A 23672-nucleotide genomic window follows, 5' to 3' on the forward strand; every position below is an offset into this window, starting at 1 on the left:
TACACAAAGGCAGCCCAATGCCAGCCCTCAGATAATGATTTATATTAACACCTTCTGGCATGAACAATGAGAGTTTCTTTGAACAGTTGAAGCTGTAGTGGAGCAAAGATTTAACTCTGCTAAAATCAAAAGAAAAATATTTGCAATTTTTTTGGTCGATAGACTGGCAGAAAACTCTTTGGAGACCACTTCTGTAGACAGAATTTCTCCTTCCGGGCCCTGCTGGCAATATTGGTGGTAGCCCAAGACCCAAGTCAGATCATCAGGCTGTCTCCAAACCATCCAATCAATGCAACAGACAAATCATTCCCCAGAGAAAAAAGGAGAACACCCGACCTGGAGGAGCAGACTTTTCTGGTCATCTCCTTTCACAGGTACCATGGAGGATGCAGAAGTGATCGGATGCAGCCCCAGCTTTCAGGTAACAGGTAATTCAGGGCGGGAGGATTCTGGGAGAGCACAGCCAGGAAAAGCATCTGCTTCAGGCTGGATGACTCGCTTAGTCCTTGCTCTGCCATTCACCAGCTCTGTCCCCCATTAACAAGCCAGTTTCTTCAAGTACGAAACAGGGAGACGCGGCTATTATAAGAACTGAAGCCAATGGGGATGTGTATGAAGGCCTCCTGTCAACAGGTCCCATAACAAAAATTCGCACTAGTTTTAAATTCCAGGGACAGCAACAGCCACCTAAGGGGTTTCCCTCTTTCTCCCCAACCTCTGCCCCAACCCGCCATCCTCTCCAGGGCAGCCAGCAGGCTCTTTCTAAAACTCAGATCCAAGCATATAACTGAGTAGGGCCTGGACGAGCTGAGACCAGAGAGGCACCCAGGGCACAGGTTTGAAGGGGCACCCACTCCAGGAGGACAGGTGTAAGGCACTCAGCTCACCTTAGTCCAGCCCTGTCACTTGCCTGCTCAGGTTAAAAATGGGTGTTATTAGACTATGATTCTTCACTTCATGAGTTTCTTAAATCATATGTGATGGCTGAAATAAAAATAATCACATCACGTGATGTACTGCTCATAAAAAACACTTCAGACACTTGTACTTTTTTTTTTTTCAAAATACAATCTTTTTATTGAAGTAGTATGTGAATACAGGTTTATTTGTATTTATTTCTTGGCCACACAGTGCGGGTTTGGGATCTTAGTTCCCTGACCAGGGATCAAACCTGAGGCCCCTGCAGTGGAAGTGCGTAGTCTTAACCTCTGAACCACCAGGGAAGTCCCAACAATTGTACTTTTAAAGCGTGAAAGATAAAGGGAAGGCTTCTTACTTACCTTGCAGTGTTAAAACGTTGATAGCAGCATGTTAAGTCATGTACATGCATACTATAATACCTAAGCAATCACTGAGAAAAATATACAACAAAATACTGTATTATAAATAAATCAAAATGACATTTAAAAAACATTTTAAAAAGCCTCAGGAAGCCAAGAAAAGAGAAACAGAGGGAGCAAATTGAAAATAAAAATTTAAATGGCAGACTTTAGTCCTAACCCATCAATAATTAAAGTGCCAATGGCCTAAATATATCAATCAAAAGAGGACCAGAGTGGATTAAAAAATACCACTCAAATTGCATGCAGTGTGCGAGAAACTCACCTTGAAACTAATATCGGTAGGCTACAAGTAAAACAATGAATGAAGTGTGATGTAAACATTACTTTAATAAAAGCAGGGATTGTTATATTGGTAATCGATTAAGTAGACATCAGGCAAAGAAAATTACTAGAGATGACAAGGGGCATTGTATAACGATGAGATCAGCCACCTAGAAGACATAGTAATCCTAAATGTGTGTGCGCCAAACAATAGAGCTTCAAATTACAGGAAGCCAAAACTGATGACACCGAGAGAGACGGATAAATCCATAAGCATAGCTGGAGACCTCAACGTCTAACGCATCAGTATTTGACACCCTCTATCAGTAATTTCCATATCCAGCAGACAGAAAATCAGTGAAGATATAGTTAAACTGAACAGCACCATCAATCAGCTGGACCTAATTGACATTTATAGACTACTTCATCCAACAACAGAATATACATCTTCCCAAGCCCACATGGAACATTTACCAAGGGAGGCCATATCCTGATTCATAAAGCAAATCTTAACACATTTAAAAGCATTCAAATCACTAGTAGTATATTTTCTCATCATAATGGAGTCAAACTAGAAATGGAAATCGATAACAAAGACAACAGGAAAATCTTCAAACATATGAATATTAGACAGTGCCCTTCTATATGGCCATGAGTCAAAGCGGAGGTCTCAAAAGAAAATTTTAAAAACACATAGAATTGAATGAGGATGAAAATACAACCTATCAAAATTTGTGAGAGGTGGCTAAAACCATACTGAGAGGAATTCAGAGTACTAAATGCTTACATTAAGTAAGGAAAGAGCTCAAATTAGTAATCTAAGTTATTACTTCAAGAAACTAGATAAAGATGAGCAAAGTAAACCCAAAGTGAGCAGAAGGAAGAAAATAGTAAAGAGCAGGATTCAATGAAGTGGAAGATAAAGACAATGGGGGAAAATAGCAACGAAAAAAGAACAGCTTCTTTGAAAATATCAATAAAGTCAATAAACTTCTAGGAAGATTGAGAAAAAAGAGAGAAGAAACAGCTCATTAACACCAGGAATAAAACAGTATCACTACAGATCATCTAGCCATCAATGGGATAATAAGGGGAAGCGATAAACAACTTAATGCTCATGAATTTTATGCTTTAGAGAAATGGACCAATTATTCAAAAACCACAAACGACCAGACTCAATCAAGATGGAATAGGTAACTTGAATAGTCCTAAAACTATTTATGAAATTGCTTTTGTAATTAAAAAGCTACTGAGAAAGAAATCTCCAGATTGTTTCACTAAAGAATTTTATCTAACATTAAAAAAAAAAATTTAACACCAACTTTACACAATCTCTTCCAGAAAAATGGAAGAAGAAACACTTATCGGCTCATTTTATTACCTTGATGCCCAAGTCAGACAGAAACAATACAGAAATAGGAAACTATAGGCCAATATCTTTCATGAATTTAAACACAGACTTCTCAAATATATTAGCAAATTAAATACAACAGTGTGTAAAGAGAAGTTTATAATATGAGCAAGTGGAGGTTTTTTTCCTCAGGTATGCAAGACTGGTTCAATGGTCAAGAAAAAAAATCAATATCATCCCCCAAAAATCATTTTAGTTGAAGAAAAAGCATCTGTTCATGATAAAAGTACCCAGAAACCAGGAAAAGAGGGTAACTTTCTCACAAAGAACATCATTAAAAACTCCTTCACGTGCGAAGGTCCAACATGCCTCCAACCAAGCCTTTCTCCTTTCCATCTTACCTTGCGCTGCTAATGAGGATGCTAAATTACACACCTGGACAGACTGTTGTGATGAGCTCTATCCTCCACATGTGGGACAAGCAGAGCTGGGAGAACCTCTCTCACCAGATGAGTGGTCTTCAGTCTCCTCCCCACCTCATTTCTATGTAGAATGAATGGTTTCAATTTAATTAAAACCCTCCAGTGACTTTCTGGCTTCCCTGTTAGCTCAGCGTAAAGAATCCTCCAGAAATGCAGGAGATCCCATTTGGAGTTCCTGGGTTGGTAAGATCCCCTGGAGAAGGGACAGGCTACCCACTCCAATATTCTTGGGCTTCCCTAGTGGCTCAGATGGTAAAGAATCTGCCTGCAATGTGGGAGACCTGGGTTGGGAAGATCCCCTGAAGGAGGGTGTGGCAACCCACTCCAGTCTTCTTGCCTAGAGAATCCCCATGGACAGAGGAACCTGGCGGGCTACAGTCCATGGAGTTGCGAAAAGGCAGACACGACGGAGTGACTAAGCGCGCACACACACAGGCTCTGTAATGGGGAGTGGAGATGCAGCAAGAAATCCCCATGGCTACTAACTACAAGAAGAGAGCAACTCTTCCTGCTCGCGGGAGAGGTGCGGGGTGTCCTCCAGGGGAAGCCCATCCTCCCTGCTTCGCTGGCGCCCAGAGAACCCGCTTGAGAGCATCCTTCCTTCTCTGCCCCAAAGGAAACGAGAGCGACCCTGCGGGAAAGGGGCAGCAGATAGATGGAGAGGCGCACGGGCAGGCGCCCGGACATGCACAGACGTGCAAATACCCAGATTCAAGCGGAAGCTAAATGTAATGACTTGGTTAATTAAATATTGACTTTTAACTCAAAAAGTGATTAAAATAAGTTGCAGGAAAGGCTGCCGAGAAAGGAGAGGGGGCAGGGAATATTCAGAACTCTCAGGAAGGTGGAGGAGGAGAAAAGGGATTGTCAAAATGGGCTTGTCCTACTGTGTGCTTCCCAGGTGGCGCTGGTGGTAAAGAATGCTTGCCAGTGCAGGAGATGTAAAAGACAAAGGTCCAGTCCCTGAGCTGGGAAGATCCCAGGAGGAGGGCATGGCAATCCACTCCGGGATTCTTGCCTGGAGAATCCCAGGGACAGAGGAGCCTGGTGGGCTGCAGTCCATGGGGTCGCAAAGAGTCGGACACGACTGAAGCAACTTAACGCACACTTACTGTATGCAGGGGGTGTGGTCTTCAGCCTCCTGGTAGATAGGAAATTGAAGACAGAGGTCATTGGGCAAAACTAGGATTTGTGGCTCTCTGCTTACTTTTAGATAACATCCTTTTTCCCAGTTGCCCTCCAAGTATACCAGGAGCTTTGGGCCCCCAGGAATTAAATTGTTTCTCTGAATGTTCCCGGAACGTTACGCGGTACTTGGCAAGAGAGCGCACTCTATAAACATTTGCAGAGTGAATGGATGAACTGCTGAACAAACAATGGCAGTGAGTGTGCAAGAGCAAGCGTGCACATGTGCACGTGTAAGCACATATGTGTGTCTGCTGAACAATGGCAGTGAGTGTGCAAGAGCAAGCGTGCACATGTGCAAGTGTAAGCACATGTGTGTGTCCGCTGCAGGCAGATGCTGTGGATCAGGCCTCAGGTCAGGACTTAGCTCACCAGCTCAGACACTCGCAGGATCAGAGGTTCTGCAGAGTGTCCTCTGGTCATGTTCTTCCCCGCAGCTCACTTCCCAGTTCTCTCGGTCCAAGGCCTCGGCCTAAGTTTCCCAGGTTCCCTGCAGGCAGGTGGGGACTCCTGGCTCCATTCGGGAGCGCAGGTTCCTCCTGGGAAACATGAGGGGCCTCAGGGGCTCAGATGCCCCCCCAGCCTGGGAAGTCACTCAGCCACAGCTGGGAGGGGGCTCAGGATAATTCTCAGAACATCCCACCTCCTGATTCTGTGGCCTCTCCCACCTCTAACGCCACCATCCGGGACAGCCTTTCTCCTCTGTGTCCCTCCTCACCCTGACGTCATCTCTCTCTGTGATCCTCCTGGTTCTGGCTGGTTCAGTTCAGTCGCTCAGTCGTGTCTGACTCTTTGCGACCCCATGAATCGCAGCATGCCAGGCCTCCCTGTCCATCACCATCTCCTAGAGTTCACTCAGACTCACGTCCATCGAGACCGTGATGCCATCCAGCCATCTCATCCTCTGTCGTCCCCTTCTCCTCCTGCTCCCAATCCCTCCCAGCATCGGAGCCTTTTCCAATGAGTCAACTCTTTGCATGAGGTGGCCAAAGTACCGGAGTTTCAGCTTTAGCATCATTTCTTCCAAAGAAATCCCAGGGTTGATCTCCTTCAGAATGGACTGGTTGGATCTCCTTGCAGTCCAAGGATGTTGCACTCTCAAGAATGTTCTCCAACACCACAGTTCAAAAGCATCAATTCGAGGGGACCTTTCTCTCGATACCCGCAAACCTGTTTTCCTCCTCAGACCAGTTCCCTTTGTGCAAAATGCCCATCTGTATCTATCTGGCTGACCCTTAATGCTCTTCTATTTCCTGGACTCCTATGCAACAATTTTAAAAAAATCATTTTTTTTAAAAATCTCTTTCAAGAGCTGAAAGATCCCTGGGCCATTTTAGCTTGAGCACTTTTCGGCCGAGTTTAGGTTGCAGCAAAGGGATTTTATGAAGGATGTAAAAGTCAGTCTGTCATCAAGTCAAACAAATTGGCATTGCAACAGAAAGGTTAAAGGTAGGAAAAATGGTTGCAGCCTGGCAGGGTAGCTCAGGGGAGGGCAGGCATAGAGCTGGCGCAAGGGGGCTGTAACAGTTGCTTTTCAAGAGGAAAAGATGCTACAGGAGTCACCTTCAGAGCTGGATTCAAACTCCTCAGCTCCTGGAGTGGGGACTGGGCACGTGTTTTAAAATAGAAATGCCAGTATCATCTACAACAAACTCATGTTAATTCTGCCCGAGTTTTCATTTAGACATAAACTGTCTCGTATGTAGGACTGTAATTAGGGAAAAAAAATGTTTATATGTCTTGAGAAATTATGATAATGAAAAATAACAGCATAACCCCCCATTAAGTCAGAAGAAAGATAATTGTATTTCATGCTGACTCCCTGAGCTGTGCGTTGACATAGAGATGGAATTATTTTGGCAAAATGGGGCTCATCTTTGCAAAGAGGTACCCATTTCCCCCCTTAATTACACCTAACTGAATAGTCTGATTTATACTAATACCCAGTGCCTAACAGTGCATCTTCATGAAGGGAGGATTAGATTGGGAGATGGAAGAATTATAAACTGGCTTCGCTAGTCATCCATGTACTATTTTATGTGTGACCTCAGAGAGTGATGGTGATTACTCTAAATTCTCACCATCACGAGTTAAGACACTGCTCTGAGATCATAGATAATAAAGCAAGCAAACAGCCACCTTTATCTACCAATAATTCTCTTTTGGATAAGTAGATGAGGAAGATTAAACATGTGGACTTCACTGTGTGATGAAGCAGACACACAAGCATCAGTGCACAGGTAATTGTATGTTACTGGGCTTCGCTGGTGGCTCAGGGGTAAAGAAGCCACCTGCCAATGCAGGAGACCTGGGTTTGATCCCTGGGTTGGGAAGATCCTCTGGAAAGGGAAATTGCAACCCATTCCAGTCTTCTTGCCTGGAAAATTCAGTGGGCAGAGAAGCCTGGCAGGCTACCGTCCATGGGGTCTCAAAATAGCCAGACACAACTTAGTGACTAAACAGCAACAGTGGCAAAATATTGTGTATTATAACAAGTCATGTCGGGCTTCCTTGTAGCTCAGTTGGTAAAGAATCTGCCTGCGATGCAGGAGACCCGAGTTCGACCCGGGTCTGGAAGATCCCCTGGAGAAGGAAATGGCAACCCACTCCAGTATTCTTGCCTGGAGAATCCCCTAGATAGAAGAGCCTGGCGGGCTGCAGTCCATGGGGTTGCGAGAGTTGGACACAAGTTAGCGACTAAACCACCACCACCATAATGAGTAATACCCTGGGGTGCTCAGCTACAAATCTCTATGGGCAAAGTACAGCTTGGGGGCCTGGTGGGTAATAGGTTTCTGAAGGGTTTGAAAAGCAGGTTCCATTGGACAATAAGTGCAATTCGATTCGGGTCTCCCTCTGTGACAGCATGTCTTGTTTCACAATCACTTTCCAGAAAATTTACTGAATGAGCTGATTAACGTGATTGCTGATTTAATAAAAGCAGAGCAAAGCAGCCCCAGGGCTGAAATTCTAATTAACCTGACTCTGCAAACCACCATCCCATCTCCAGGCCTCAGTTTTCTTGAATCCTTCTGGAACTGAGTCCTCTGTCTTCCTCTTCTCCTCTCAAAGGTTCATGTGACTACATTGGTTCCACCTGAATAACCCAGGAAAATCTCATATTCCCAGGTTCCAGGGGTTAGAGCATGAGCGTCCTTGGGGGGCAATTATTTTGCTTATTTCCACACGTGGATGCATATGGAAGGGTTTCCCAGGTGGCTCAGTGGTAAAGCATCTGCCTGCCAATGCAGGAGACGTGGGTTCGATCCCTGAGTTGGGAAGATCTTCTGGAGAAAGGAATGGCAGCCCACTCCAATATTCTTGCCTGGGAAATCCCATGGACAGAGAAGGCTGGCAGGCTGCAGTCCATGGGGTCGCAAAAGAGCCGGAGACAGCAACTAAGCTGCAAATGCCTGTAGAAAGTGCATTCCAGACAGGGAACGGCAGAGGCAAGGGCTGTCAGACACTAACGAACTTGATTTGTTCAGGAGCTTAAGGGACTATCATAGCCAGGCAGTTGAACTTGAAGAGGGCGGGTGGTGAGGTCAGAGAGACAGTGAGTTCCAGATCAAAGAGAGCTTTGCAGACAGTAGGAACGTGTTTGGGTTGTGTTTCATGTGCCAGTGAAACTCACTGGAACATTTGGAGCAGGGGTGTAAACATATCTAACCATTTTTAAGATGACGGGCTTCTGCGTGGCACAAAACAAGGATGAAGTGAGAAGGCCACGGTCATGGACCATAGTGACTTGGAGCAGGATGGTGGCACTGGAGGTCATGAGAAGCTGTCAGAGTCTGGATAGCTTTAAATGATTAAAAAAAAAAAAAAAGACAAGCAGAATTTTCTGATGATATTAAAGATTTTTGGATTCTCTTCTAGCTAACAGAAGCAGTGGTTTTGGAAAACTTTCTCTCTCCTCCAAGATGCCTCATAACCCTTCAACTAAAGGCAGCTGGAGTAAGAAAAAAAAAAAAAAAAGTGAAGCAATCCACAAGCCTTTGCAAATACCTCCTGACCAGTCACCCCCACCCGCCTCGGTTCTCCACAGCCCTTGCCACACGGATGCAGACGTACAAAATGATGGATAAAAACTCGATTTATCCATAATCGAAAAGAGAGAAAGAGGAAAAAAAAGGGACACTTAGCAGATGTAGAACCATTTTGCTGGAATTTGAAATAATATTAATAGTAACACAGAAAGGATGTCTTTAGCATAGGATGTGTGGAAAATGCTGCTCTGAAATTGAGGGCTTGGGGAGTAATTTTGTGCTTTGCCAGCATCCTGGGCAGCACGCACAGCCCTAAAGTTCACTGACGAATCTCTGCCTCCTCCTTCCATGCACTCCGAGACCACATCAGGCAGCCTTGGGCTCTGGCTTTGCTTAGCTGCGCAGGGTCTGACTGCCTGGGACTCACGCAATAGAGATGAATGAAAAATGAGGCTGTAATTACTTTCAAAAGACACACAGCCTGGGTTTGCCTTGTGATTAAGTTTCTAGACCTTGGAAACAGCACTGGCATCAAGGGCGTGCAACCCGCATTTGGAAGGGTCCCTGTTTGGTTTAACTCTGTTTTAAAATTCCTAACAGTCATTGAACAAGGGTCCCCATGTTTTCATTTTGTGCTGGGAAAGTCTTTCTCATTTTTATTATAGTTGCTCAAACCCTTCTCTCAAAAAACTTTCAGAGGGGAAGGGTGACCTGGGGGACATTCCTGGGACTATGGTATGGAAGGGTTTTGGGTTCTCATGGCAGCTCCTGGATGGTTGAGGATGATGGCCCTGGGGTCATGAGTGAGGCCTCAGCAGCATGAGACTGCAGGACAAGCCAACCTTGGAGGTCCATCCCCACAGGAGGGAGACATTATTTTAGTCAAGTATAGACAAAATTGGGGGCACTGAACAGAAACTGCTCCAGCTCCAAACTTATCAACAGAGCAGCCAGGGTTCAGTGAGACCCTGATCAAACCCATCCTGAAGCAGAAGAAATGGATAAGAGAGGAAGAAATGAATGAGGAGTATCTAGGCCGGACTCTAATGATGTTCCATCTTTAGTCAGGCTCAGATCCTGAAATCATGACTTGGTTCCCAGGACATAACCTGAGCACTGGTAAGACTTGTGTGGTTTAGCCAAGACAATGGTGGCTTGTGAATTCCACTGAGTGGGACCCTCCACTGGCACACCCAGTGATCAAACACTTGGGGAGCTTGTGTTTCTTAAAACCTGAGATGGGGCAAACCTTGTTCCTTGGAAGGTGGCAGGTTCAGCTATGTTTGGGGCCCAATACCAGATAAAAATGCAGAGTCCTGTGTCCAAACATTCTAAGACTTTCAAGACAGTAATAGTAGAGTATTAAACTAAGTAAGGGCCAAAGAATTGATGCTTTTGAACTGTGGTGTTGGAGAAGACTCTTGAGAGTCCCTTGGACTGCAAGGAGGTCCAACCAGTCCATCCTATAGGAGATCAGTCCTAAGTGTTCTTTGGAAGGACTGATGCTAAAGCTGAAACTCCCATACCTTGGCCACCTGATGCAAGGAATTGACCCATTTGGAAAGACCCCGATGCTGGGAAAGACTGAAGGTGGGAGGAGAAGGGACGCCAGAGGGTGAGATGGTTGTATGGCATCACCGACTCGATGGACATAAGTGTGAGTACTGGCTCTTCATTGCTTTAGGTGGGCTTTCCTCTAGTTGCGGGCAGCAGGGGCTGCCCTTTGTTGCAATGCAAGGGCTTCTCACTGTGGTGGGGGTCTCTTGTTGTGGAGCACAGGCTCCAGAGCAGGGGCTCAGTAGCTGGCAGCACACTAGCTCGTCATTGTAGCTCACGGGCTCTAGAGCAGGGGCTCAGTAGTTGTGGCGCACAGGCTTAGCTGTCCCATGGGATCTTCCTGGACCAGGGATCGAACCCATGTCCCCTGCATTGACAGGTGGATTTCTCATCCGCTGTGCCCCCAGAGAAGTCCTCCTCCATCTTTCTTAACACAGCTTATTAGGGCAGGACTTTGCCAATTTTATAATATTCGTTGCTGTTTCTCCAATGACTGTCCCTTAGGAAAGTGCAACCATCATTGAATGGATCTGAAGAGGGTCTTGCCTTGTTGCCAGCTGTGTAACTTTGGATGAGTTACCACCTCCTCTGAGCCTCAGTTTCTTTTTCTGAATACAGAAACAAGGCCAACCCCAAGGTGAGTGAGCCAAATAACCCACAAGGGAGGAGAACACCTGTTCTCTTCAAGGGAGATGGCAGGCATCCTCTACCCTGTCTCCCTTTCTACCCACAGCCCCTGGTTTAATTCAGGAGGATCATCAGCTCCTGCCTGGACAGGCTCAGGATTCCTTTTGACTCACTCCACCCCAGCCTGGCCCCAAAGATAAGGAGAAATGGGATGGGAAACAGGCTGGAATTATTGCTTGCCTTTCCAGCCAAGTGCTATGGGAATGTGTACATCCATTACCTCATTTCCCTTAAAAAGACCAGGTAACAACCAGATGGAGGGAGAGCTGAGCCTCTGCCTTTGTGTAAGTAACGAAGTGGGCACCCAGATTGAGGACAGGAAGGAAGGAAGGTTGGTTTACTCTGAATGAGCCTGGGAGATAAGACCCACTAGCGCAGCTATGCAAGCACATCCACAGCCATTGCCTTCTGGGATGAAGGGCTAAGTCACTTCAGTCATGTCCGATACTCTTTGTGACCCCATGGACTGTAGCCCGCTAGGTTCCTAATTTTCCAGGCATGAATACTGGACTGGGTTGCCATGCCCTTCTCCAGGGGATCTTCCTGACCCCAGGGATTGAACCCGTGTCTCTTGCGTCTCTCCTGCATTGGCAGGCAGGCTCTTAATCACTTCACCTGGGGATGAAGACAGCTATAGATTATGCAGCAATGACCCTGGAGTTTCTAGGCAGCTTCCGGGATGGGGAGCATGGAATCACCACCCCAACCCCTTTCCCCACTACCCTCCAACTCCTCCTAGCAGGTGGATCCAGCACACGTTTTAACTCCAATTTCAGCTTAATCGGCAGCTGCTGTTGTTGCCTGGGGACCCCTATCTTTTTACATGTTATTGTAGATCAGTTGCCCACCGCTGCAATAAAGAACTCTCACTGGGTTGTCTAGAATTTCTAAATCAGTGCTGCAGAGAGGCTGGTGGGTAAAACAGGCAGGCTCCCTGCCAAGGGTGATAAGTGCTTGACTCAAGCAGGTGACCCTGGGGTCCTTGCCTCCTGAGATCAGCCTCTCCCCAACAACATCTCAAGGAGGGAAGCAGCTTCCCTGCTATGAGACTGATGGAAGCACACACACCGTGGCTACCTGGCACCCCTTGGCATCCTTTAGTCTGGATGCTAACACACTCACCAGCTTTAACAACTTTCTTGTTCCCAACATGGTTCTTGCAATTATGGGGCCGAGGAGAGAGGGGCAGATGGTCGGATATTAGATCAGCGATCATCAGATTGGAGTACTCAGACCCCTGAGGGCACTCGGTGACTTTGTAAGGGTTCACAGGCACAGACTGTTTTAAGAGAATCAATATCCAGACCCCTCGCAACCGCCGTATGCTCTCTGTGGGTTCTCTTCCACATTCTCTTTTACAAACGCCCTTCTCCCCCTTTATAAAAGGAAGATTGATCGGTTGGGATGCCAGCAGAAAACAGATGGCACTCATATTGGCTAATTGGAGGAGAGCTTCACATAGGTACTATTTAAAACTTGTGAGCAGGGTGGAGAGGAATGACAAAGGCTATCACGGGGCCCTGGCTGTACCACCAGGACCCTGGGTGGGGTGAAGTTGGGGAAGGTTTCTGGGACTTAAAGGCAGACAGGAGCTGTGACCTGGAGGGGATGCACCCAGCTGGGGCCACTCCCTGTGGGATCCAGTAGAATGAAGACCCGCCCTCGTACTTCCTTGTCTCCCACCCATTCTCCCCACGCATCGGCAAACTCATTCAAAAGCCAGAAAGCAAGGCAGCCCACTTCTGTGGAAGGCACACAAAGCATCGAGTGACATAATTGAAGCTCTTCAATGCCCATCTATTTACGTGGATCAAGGTCCACTATCCTTCCTGTGCCTCACGCTCAGTCGTGTCCAGCGCTTTGCAACCCCCATGGACTGTAGCCCACCAGGCTCCTCTGTCCATAGGATCTTCTCAGGCTAGAATGCTAGATCGGGTTGCCATTTCCTTCTCTAGGGGAACTTCCCAAGCCAGGGATCGAGCCCCTGTCTCTTGCGTCTCCTGCCCTGGCAGGCGGGGTCTTTGCCAACTGAGTCATTTGTGAAGCCCAAGATTCACCATGCTTATATCAAATCAAACTAAAGTTATTTTTTAAAGGAGGGAATAGCTGAATCTTGTCCCTTTATATCAACAATATTCATTTGTGACTATGTGAACAAACAGCCCTGCCCACAATATTTATATTGTTTTGATCATTCATGCACTACTCACAATTAGAATCACGTATTAAACATTTGGAGTGTGTGGTCACAGACATTTGTAAATTTTCTACGTTAACTCACCCATGTTTTTGTGGCATTGAAGATCGATGAAAGATTTCCAAGCATAAAAATAGAGCACATCCCCATCAAATTCTGCCAGAAAAGGACAAGTTTGAAAGAAAATGGAATAATGAGAAATTTCCATCAATTAGAGCTGAGTTTCTCATACATTTTCCAAATCATTGATGATGTATATCAAATTTCTGTGGTCCTGAGCTTCCACCAGACACACTTGAAAAGTGGTCTAAAAGTTTTCTTTTAGAATATGAGTGTTAAATATTTCTGGTGCGATGATTTACATGTATGTTTTAAAATTAGGTGTTAAAAGTGTGTGGGGGGTGGTTATGTGGATTTTTAAATGCAGAAGGAAATAGAAGGGATGAATTTGGAGAATTCAGCATGGGTCCAAGGGTGATGTGGGTGCTTCATGTGACTGGAGATCAGGGGATGAAATAAAATAAGAATCTAGAAGATGACCAGGACAGACCTCATCTAGACCCCAATAAGAAATAATATGATGTCAGAAGATCTCTGGGGTCAGAATAGGTTTCGTAGAGAGGACCCGAGGCTTACCAGGGCTCAAAACCAGGGTGGGGGTTTGAACACATCAGGGGAAACGCTGCCAGGACATTTTAGAAAGAGGAAATTGGATTAAAGACCCTCAGGTAAGTTCAGTCACTCAGTCGTGTCCGACTCTTTGCGACCCCATGAATCGCAGCATGCCAGGCCTCCCTGTCCATCACCATCTCCAGGAGTTCACTCAGACTCACGTCCATCGAGTCAGTGATGCCATCCAGCCATCTCATCCTCTGTCGTCCCCTTCTCCTCCTGCCCCCAATCCTTCCCAGCATCAGAGTCTTTTCCAACATAGTCAACTCTTTGCATGAGGTGGCCAAAGTACTGAAGCTTCAGCATCATTCCTTCCAAAGAAATCCCAGGGTTGATCTCCTTCAGAATGGACTGGTTGGATCTCCTTGCAGTCCAAGGGACTCTCAAGAGTCTTCTCCAACACCACAGTTCAAAAGCATCCATTCTTCGGCGCTCAGCCTTCTTCCCAGTCCAACTCTCACATCCATACATGACCACAGGAAAAACCATAGCCTTGACTAGACGGACCTTAGTCGGCAAAGTAATGTCTCTGCTTTTGAATATGCTATCTAGGTTGGTCATAACCTAGGGGTCCTCTTTTTGCAATCAACTACAAAATGATAATGCTACAGTTCTATATCCAGCACATATATTTTCTAGGCACTGAGCTAAATATTTACTCCTCCATCTGTATGTATATACCCCACTCAACAATCCCTATAGGCGTGTATGCACAGTCATATCTGACTCTGTGACCCCAAGGACAGGAGCCTGCCATCCTCTGACCGTGGGATTTCCCAGGCAAGAATATTGGCATGGGTTGCCATTTCCTACTCCAGAGGATCTTCCCTATTTAGGAATCGAAACGGAGTCTCTTCCGTCTCTGGCACTGGCGGGCGGATTCTTTCCCAGAGCGCCACCCGGGAAGGCCGGTCCTTATAAGGAGAGGCTTTATCATCACCATCACCCATTTACAGGAGAATGAGCTTGTTAATTACCTTGCCCAGATTACTCATCACCTGCTAAATGGTAAAGCTAGACTTTTAAGCATTTAAACCCCAGTCTTCAGGTTCTGGCATCCTTCCTTTAACCACCAAACCGCATCACCGCCTCTTTCATTTGGTTGGTGGATTACTATACAGATATCTCATCTTTATTTCATGAGGCAAATAATTGAGCCCTTGCTGGGCCCTGTGCATCTTAACTGTGGGTTAAGAGACCCTCTAGAAACCCACTCCAGTGAGGTTTAATCACCTCCTGCTGACTTGGTAAGGAAGGACAACTCGCCTTCTGAGCCTTGGACAGTAAGCCATATTCTCTGCCATTCTCCCCTCATCCTGCAGCCTCAGGGCCCGGTTCCCCCACCCACCTCCCCTGACCAAGCCCCAAGCGTCTGCTGCACTCATTCCCATAGCTCTTACCCCCTGCTTCTCACCACCCAGCCTCCACCCCCGGGGAGTTTTGTGTTCTCTTTCTACCAGACATTTCACTGGAACTACAGTTTCTTCTCAACGACCTCCTCTGCCCAGGTCCTAGCCCAGTGCTGAGCAACACGGACTGCGTGTTAGTGAGACTGCAGCCTGCTGTGAATTTCCAAGACTGATAGTGCCTTAAAGATAAGTGTATCTGTGTCCATTAAAGGTGCGTACTGCAGCGCTCGCACTGCGGCTCTCAAGACACTGGGAGCCCAGGCCCCCTCCACCTTGTTGCTCGGCCAGGCTCAGCATAAGGCTTCTCACCCTTGCCTTAAGGTGCCTGCCCTGGATGGGCGGCCTGTGTCTGTGTTCCAGCCACAGGAAATCGGAAAGCAGCTTGTGGTCTTTGTGATACTTCCCAGAATTTGAGCACGGAGCTTGCGCTCACGTTCCCACTGATTGAAATGGCCATGAGCCCCTGCACAAGTTCCTAACAGGCTCCAAGTGATCAAATAAGGCTCTGGGATTGCACAACTCCAGAAGAGATCATGGATACTGGGGGACTGCCAGGAAGGTCAGACCCAGCAGCCGACGTATTCTTTTCACTTGATCCTGACTCTTCTCCTCCCCCTCAACCTCCAACCCTCTGTGTCTCACTCCTCACGGGGTTCAGGGGCCAGGGTGGCTTCTCTCCCACTTTGTGACCAGCCCTCTTCCTTACCCCACCCCTCAGGAGAATCCATCTTCATTGTTATGAATATCAATGCTGAGAAGAACTCTCCAGGGACTTGTTGTCCACTAACTCAGAACACTTGGCATTTGTGGGAACGTGTTCACAGATGGCCCACCATTGATTTATCATCGAATTTTCATATTGTGAAGCAAAAAAACGTTTTCTGCTCTGTTAGTCTGTCAGCTGCTGCAGGCAGGAGACAAGGAAAGGTTCCCCACTCCTCAATCAGACAGTTCGGTGGCTCTGAGGATCACCAGCTGCTCAGACTCAGAAAGGATGGGCAGGCGGAGCAGAAGGTCCTGACCATGCCTCTGTCAGGGGATTCGGTTGCCTGTGTCCAGCTGGCTCAAGCAAGAAAGGAATTTAATAAGCGGCAACAGGAAGCTCCCCAGCTTTCTGGGAGGGACAGCAAATCAGGCTTCTGGGAGTCTCTGCAGCCGGGAATCCTGTCTCAGTTACACTGCGGAGCTCTGCAGTGTTAACCTGAGCACTGGATTCCAGCTGTTTGGTCCCAGCTGTCTCTGGAGACAAGTCACGATGCCCCCATCACCAGTGCAGAGTCGTCACTAACCCTGCTTCTCTCCATCACCAGCTTTCAGGGAAGCCTCCACGTGCCGACTGGCCAAGCCCTGGTCAGGTGAGAGCTCTACCTGCAGGAGAGGTCGTGGAAGCAGGGGATGGGATGACAGGAAGTCCCCCGCAGGCACTGGCAGTGTTTAGATACGAGTGTCAAGCGCCATCTGCCCCTACAAGGATTAAGTCACAAGCCACTGCAGTCACTGACCTTCAACACATCCTGAAAGGAGTTCAGGCCGGAGATCAGGAGGGAGGCACTCTGGGCAAAACTGGCAGAACACGTCACGTGTTATATATTTTCAGGAGAAGATCTTATGAACCCAGATTCTTACATCTCCCCGTATCTAGCAAAGCACTAAAATCACTAACATAAACACCTGCTCCTTGTGACTGGCAACAAGCCTCTGCCAAAATATGAGCTTGACTGCAACCACCCCCCTCATTCAGATCACTGGCCTCCCTCAGGGCAGTCCATCAGAGCTTTCTGAGACACTGTCTTCTGGGGTCTAGTCCTCATTTGCCCCCAGAAAACAACTCACAACTCTCAAGTTGTGCTTTTTTTTTTCCCCAATTGACATGCAGGGCAGCCAAAACCCTGCCAAGTGTCTCCTCCAAACAGGGCAGGTCTTACCCTTCTCTTCCAATTGTATTTGAAGTTCTGAGGACAATCTTGTTAGGAAGAATTCTTGATTATTTTTCACTATGTCTGTATCCATTGGGCTCTTTGGTCACAGGCAGGAGAGACTGGCTCTAGTTAACTTAAGCCAAAAAAAAAAGAAGAAGAAGCTATGTTGGAAAGCTATGGGGAAGGTCACCAGTGAAACAAATTTGTGAATCGAGTGTTTGAAAAGAGTAGAACATGGAAGCTTCGGAACTCTAGATATTAGACACTGTGACATAATATTTGGTCCTACCTTGCTTCATGGCACTTCTCAGTACCTGAAACTATCTTGTTTATCTGTTTGTAGGTCCTTTATTTGCTGTTCTCTCAGATTGGGCAGAGATCACAGCTATTCTGTTCCATGGTCTCCACCGCCAGCACAGAGCCTGGATTAAGGCCAGCTGCCAGGGGGAATGCTCAGGAAATATTTGATGAAAAAGGACGCAGAAGAGCTAATGAAGATGATGAGCTGAGCTCCAGGATTCCCAATTCTCATCTGACTTGATGAGAACTCAAAGACTTGCAGGACCAGGATGTGTAGATCCAAAAGGGAAGCAACTTGGAAAGATTTGGAAGCTGAACGAAATAACCAACCCTCTTGTTTCCTCTTACGTTTAGACTTCAATCCAACCATCCATCCCCCAGGAGACATTCATCAGCTTTTCTGGAAGAAGCTGCCTTCTGCTTACTGTCGGATATCCTCAAAGTGCCAGGAGAAGATTAGTTTGAAGGCTCGGATCTAAGCGCAGCTGTTCCCTAGTGTTTCGGCACGAGGGATCGGTTTCATGGAAGACAATTTTTCCACAGACCCGGTTGGGGGGATGGTTTCAGGGTGATTCAAGTGCATTACATTTACTGTGCACCTCATTATTATTACATCAGCTCCACTTAGATTATCAGGCGTCAGATCCCAGAGGTTCGGGACCCCAGTTTTAGAGAATATTGGGCTGTACCTGTCGCTCCATGGAGACCCTCATTTCTCAATACAGAGGAGCTATGACCTGGAGCAGAAAAACTGAGAACCTGCAAATGTAAAACACACTGGGAGCGTAGGCAGAGGCATCAGAACTGGATCAGATTTTCCCCCCTGGAGTCCAATTTGGAGGCATTAATAGGCAGCCCAGTTTTTTAATGAGCTCAAATATTTGGTTAAAAAAATGCTATAAATGTCTGTATTAAATCCAGCTGTTGTCATATTAAAAAATGTCAGCTGGTTGTTTATTCCTATGGTTTGCTCAGAAAGCAACAAAAGCTGGTGACCTATTTTGTAAGAAACTGCACAGAAAGGAACAATATTAAATTAGGTGCCTGTCTATTCCTCCAAGCTACCCCATATTCTTTGCTTCACACTGAAATTCCTTCCCCCTGCTTATCCACATTGTTTCCTTCCAAGTAAAACTTATTACAAAAATTCCCCAGGGTATTTTTTTTCCCCTTTTCGTTTCTTGACTCTGGTTAAATAAACTATTGATTTTGTTTTCAAGGTAATTTAAGGAGGGAATATAGTTCCGATTTTATAAGTATAACCTTAACGCATTCAGAGTAAACACATTTTAGGGGTTCAATCAAGGCTTAAAAAAATCAAATTGACCAGATGATTGACTGTCATGGGGATGTTGAAGAGCATGGAGCTGCGTGGTATTAATAACAGAGACAAATTAGCTAAAGGGAAGTGAATATTAGTGCCTGGTTGACTATTCCAGAGACATGTGCTTTATGAGGATGAATTAATACTCAGTTTCCCAGAAGGAAACAAAATAAACTGTAATTTTTGAGAAGCCAACAGTGCTTGTTCGAAATGGGCCAAGAAAGACTCCAGGTTTCCAACGGTGTCACCATTCAAGCATCTGAGCGCCCCGATTCTCGTCGCCTCTGACATCAGACTGCCAAAGGCCAATGGGCACACGGGCCAGAACTGCCTGTTGAAGCAGCCTGTCTTCTCTTGCTCACATGAGGAAATATCCAACATCCACCCACTGGTTGCTCTATAAATTATCCTGTAGCCTCAGACCGAAAGCATTAAAATTGGGTCTCAACGTTTGCATGGAAACAGAAATAGGTATGTTTCATATGCGTTAAGTTCATCTATGTGTGCACACACCAAAGTGATGGAACACAATGGAAGATTCTGTGGGTTGAAAATGCAGCTGCTTATAAATTACAGACTAGCGCAAGATACACTTAGACTACACAGTGCTGTACAGACGTAAAGTGTCATCTTCATCAGCATCATGGCTAGACTTTGAACACCACTGTAAGCACTTTACACTTATTTTACTTATCAATGCCCTGAAATTAGTATTGAATCTGTTCTCATTTTACAGATGAGGACACTGAGACGCAGGGAAATTAAGCAACTTTCCCAAGGTCAGAGATGGGGTCAAGTGCATGATAGGATTGACCCTTGTCACCTGTGAACTGGGAGTAGCCATGTGCCTGACAAGGGCCAGTGGAATGTGACGGGAAGCGTGTGTCACTCTGGAGAGGATGTCACGGTGATCCGTGATGTATCTTGCTTTCTTGCTGCGGTGACACTTTCTAGATGGTGAGGAACTGCCATTTCGGGTCTGTAAGTCAGGGTCTTGTGGAGTCAGATGCCCACTGCCCAGCCATGGACATAAATCTGAGTAGATAATAAATGCTGTCGCTTCAAGCTACTGAGATCGTTTCTTTTTCCTCACATGTTATGGGAGGATTACATCAGATATCACAGAGAACTTTAGCCTCATCTAAATGTTTTCATTACTTATTAAAGGAACATATTCACATATCACTTGGGTCATTAGTTAATAAAAAGAAACCTAGGATGCTCTAATGGCAGTAGAATTAGTTTGTAACCCAAGTAAAATAAGGCATCCTGGACATCTGTGTTCCCAATGGCTAATGATTAATAATTAAAGCTTCATTTTATATTTAAAGAATTTTGTTATGCTGGTGTGTACCGCTCTCTTCTTTCACCTCTGATATAATTTAAGATATTCAGTTGTCTCCTTAAAGAGTAACTCGACCTAGTTTATGTCAAAGAAATCTTTTGTTTTCAAATGATTTTATAGCACATTTTTCTATGTGGTTAAAAGCTTTGCATATAGGGAGCACTGGTAAAAATCTGCCTACTAATGCAGGAGACAAAAGAGTTGCGGATTTGGTCCCTGGGTTGGGAAGATGCCCTGGAGGAGGAAATGGCAACCCACTACAGTATTCTTGCCTGAAAAATCCCACGGACAGAGGAGCCTGGCTGGCTACAGTCTACGGGGTCGCAAAGAGTCAGGCACAACTGAGCACAAATTTGGCAATAACTCTTCAAGTATTATTAATCCTCCCAGAATTCATGGGTAAGGAAACCAGGATTTGGTCTACAGGTGTGTGTGTGGGTGGGGGAAGGGGGTGGGGGGGTGTACGGGTGTGTGTGGGGGTGGGGGGGCAGGGGGTGTTCAGAGTTCCAACCTTTAATTATTACTCCATCATTTTCCTAAGGATCTAGAACAACCCATCAATAATTACTCAAGTGAATGAATTCCACTTTACCAACACCTTTCATTTGAATGTCACAGCAGTCCATTGGCCAAATGTGTCATTAGTATCCCCAAGTTATAAGAACCAAGTCTTGGCAACATGATGGGAAAAGGAGGTGGCAGAATTGGGCTAGAGCAAAGAACATACTCAATAAGCCTAAGGTTAACCAGAAACTCACCAAGAAAGCTCTGACTAAGGTTGATCTTGCAGGAAGTGAGAACATCAGCCATTCTGGAGCAGTTGACAAGAGCTCGGGAAGCTGGAAATATCAATCAGTCCCTGTTGACCCTGGGAAGGGGTATCACTATTCTTGTAGAAAGAACACCTCATGTTCCTTATCGAGGATGTGAACTGACTCCAGGACTCTCTTGGGGGAAGTACAAGAACTTCTATCATTGCAACAGTTTCTCCTGCATCTCTCAACCTGGAGGAAACTGAGTACATTGGGATATGCTCATAGAGCAAAGAACATACTCAATAAGCCTGAGGTTAACCAGAAACTCACCAAGAGAGCCCTGACTAAGGAATATACAGAAGAGATAGAGCATCTGAAACGGGATCCTGCTGCAACTCGTGAAAAAGAATGGAGTGAACATTTCTGAAGAAAATTTTAGAGCGATGAGCTAACTGTTCAAGAGGAAGAAATTGTAGGATTGGTTGAAAAACTTGCTGCTGTTGAGGAAGAGCTAAATAGGGTTACAGAATTGTTTAAGGACAGTAAAAAGGAACTTAACCAGTGCACATCCGACCTGCAAAGTAAGACACAGGAACTTGAAACACTCAAAGACAGGAAACGAAATGACAGCTTGTTGAAGACTATATCACCTCGGCTTGGGAAAGTACGGAGGAGAGACTTCATGATGCTGCCAGCAGGATGCTTAACACAGTTGAAGGAAAGGCAGTTGATCAGCATAACGCAGAAGTTCAGGATGTTTCTGGCAAAAACTTGAACAGTCTGTTTAATAATATGGAAGAATTAAGGATGGCAGCACAAAACAAAGGCCATGCTGGAAGTTCACGAGGCCTCGCATGGTGCCCTGCTGACGTCCAGTGTGTCTGCATCAGACACCATTACTGCAGTACTTGGGTCTCTCTCATCGATTCCAGAAAATGTGTCTACACTTGTTTCTCAGACGTCTAATATGATATTGAAAGAACAGTCGCTAGCAGCAGAAAGTAAAACTGTACTTCAGGAATTGATTACTGACCTCCTCAGTTCACTGGGAACATCTTTATCCCCCCACTGTGGCATCTATCCTGGAAATCAGTAGTCAACTGAACAATATTTTCAAGACTTCATCTATTGTGGCTAATAAGATAGAAGATCAGAAGAAGGAAATGGATGGCTTTCTTAGTACACTGTGTAACAATCTACATGAACTAAAAGAAAACACAGTTTCTTCCTTGGCTGAATCACCGAAGCTGTGTGAAAACTTAACTGAAGACGTGAAGAAAGCAAAGAAAATATATTCACAGGAACTTTACCAGTTAATCAGTCTTTGGGAGGAGAGATTCTGTGACTTGGAGGAAAAGTATAAAAACATCCAGAAAGCAGTTAGCAGTGTTCAAGAAGATACAGAGCAGTATGCGGTTTTTACAGATTAATTGTTCCCATTTCACCACCATCACCAGGCCGACCATTGGCAACAAGAAGAACTAAGAGACATGGGGCATCAAATGCCAACTGTCACTGGAGAGGCCCAGTTGTCTATGAAGCCTCCATTGTGAGATGGTGTCTCCTCTTTTCTTTGAGCAGCGAAAGTAAGCAGGAAGCCCAATTGTGGAGAGCTCAGCTATGTTTATTCTTGGTTTTCTGTTGCCTTCCTTCTCATTTCAGTTCATTTCAGTCGCTCAGTCATGTCCGACTCTTTGTGACCCCATGAACTCCCTCCCTGTCCATCACCAACTCCCGGAGTTCACTCAGATTCACGTCCATCGAGTCAGTGATGCCATCCAGCCATCTCATCCTCTGTCGTCCACTTCTCCTCCTGCCCCCAACCCCTCCCAGCATCAGTCTTTTCCAATGAGTCAACTCTTTGCATGAGGTGGCCAAAGTACTGAAGCTTCAGCTTTAGCATCATTCCTTCCAAAGAACACCCAGGGCTGATCTCCTTCAGAATGGATTGGTTGGATCTCCTTGCAGTCCAAGGGACTCTCAAGAGTCTTCTCCAACACCACAGTTCAAAAGCATCAATTCTTCGGTGCTCAGCTTTCTTCACAGTCCAATTCTCACATCCATACATGACCACAGGAAAAACCATAGCCTTGACTAGATGGACCTTTGTTGGCAAAGTAATGTCTCTGCTTTTGAATATGCTATCTAGGTTGGTCATAACTTTCCTTCCAAGGAGTAAGCATCTTTTAATTTCATTGCTGCAGTCACCATCTGCAGTGATTTTGGAGCCCCCCAAAAATAAAGTCTGACACTGTTTCTTTCCACTGTTTCCCCATCTATTTCCCATGAAGTGATGGGACCAGATGCCATGATCTTCGTTTTAAGCCAACTTTTTCACTCTCCACTTTCACTTTCAGTCAGGAGGCTTTTTAGTTCCTCTTCACTTTCTGCCATAAGGGTGGTGTCATCTGCATATCTGAGGTTATTGATATTCCTCCTGGCAATCTTGATTCCAGCTTGTGCTTCTTCCAGCCCAGCGTTTCTCATGCTATACTCTGCCTATAGGTTAAATAAGCAGGGTGACAATATACAGCCTTGACATATTCCTTTTCCTATTTGGAACATTCCTTCTACAAGTATACTAGAGAATCACTGGAGACAGAAAACTATGAAGTGTTGCTTTTTAGAAATGACTATGAAAGCGTCTATCATTGCTATACCCTTAAGAGCCTAAGGTCTATGCTTTTTGAAATTTTAGGGAGAGTGAGCCTATAATTTCAAGATACCTTCAAAGTCCAGTTGCTCAGTCGTGTCCGACTCTTTGCGACCCCATGGACTGCAGCACGCCAGGCCTCCCTGTCCATCACCAACTCCCGGAGTTCACTCAGACTCACGTCCATCTTGAGTAGCAAAATTTGAATGTCTTCCAAGTGCCATTCTTCATAAATCTATTTGG

At 45.7% G+C, this 23672-nt stretch overlaps 1 pseudogene; it reads left to right on the forward strand.

The window, feature by feature from the left end:
* LOC102171261 lies at positions 380-22206 on the forward strand (annotated as a pseudogene).

The sequence above is a fragment of the Capra hircus genome, chromosome 13 (genome assembly GCF_001704415.2).
Source record: "Capra hircus breed San Clemente chromosome 13, ASM170441v1, whole genome shotgun sequence".
Classification (NCBI taxonomy): Eukaryota; Metazoa; Chordata; class Mammalia; order Artiodactyla; family Bovidae; genus Capra; species Capra hircus.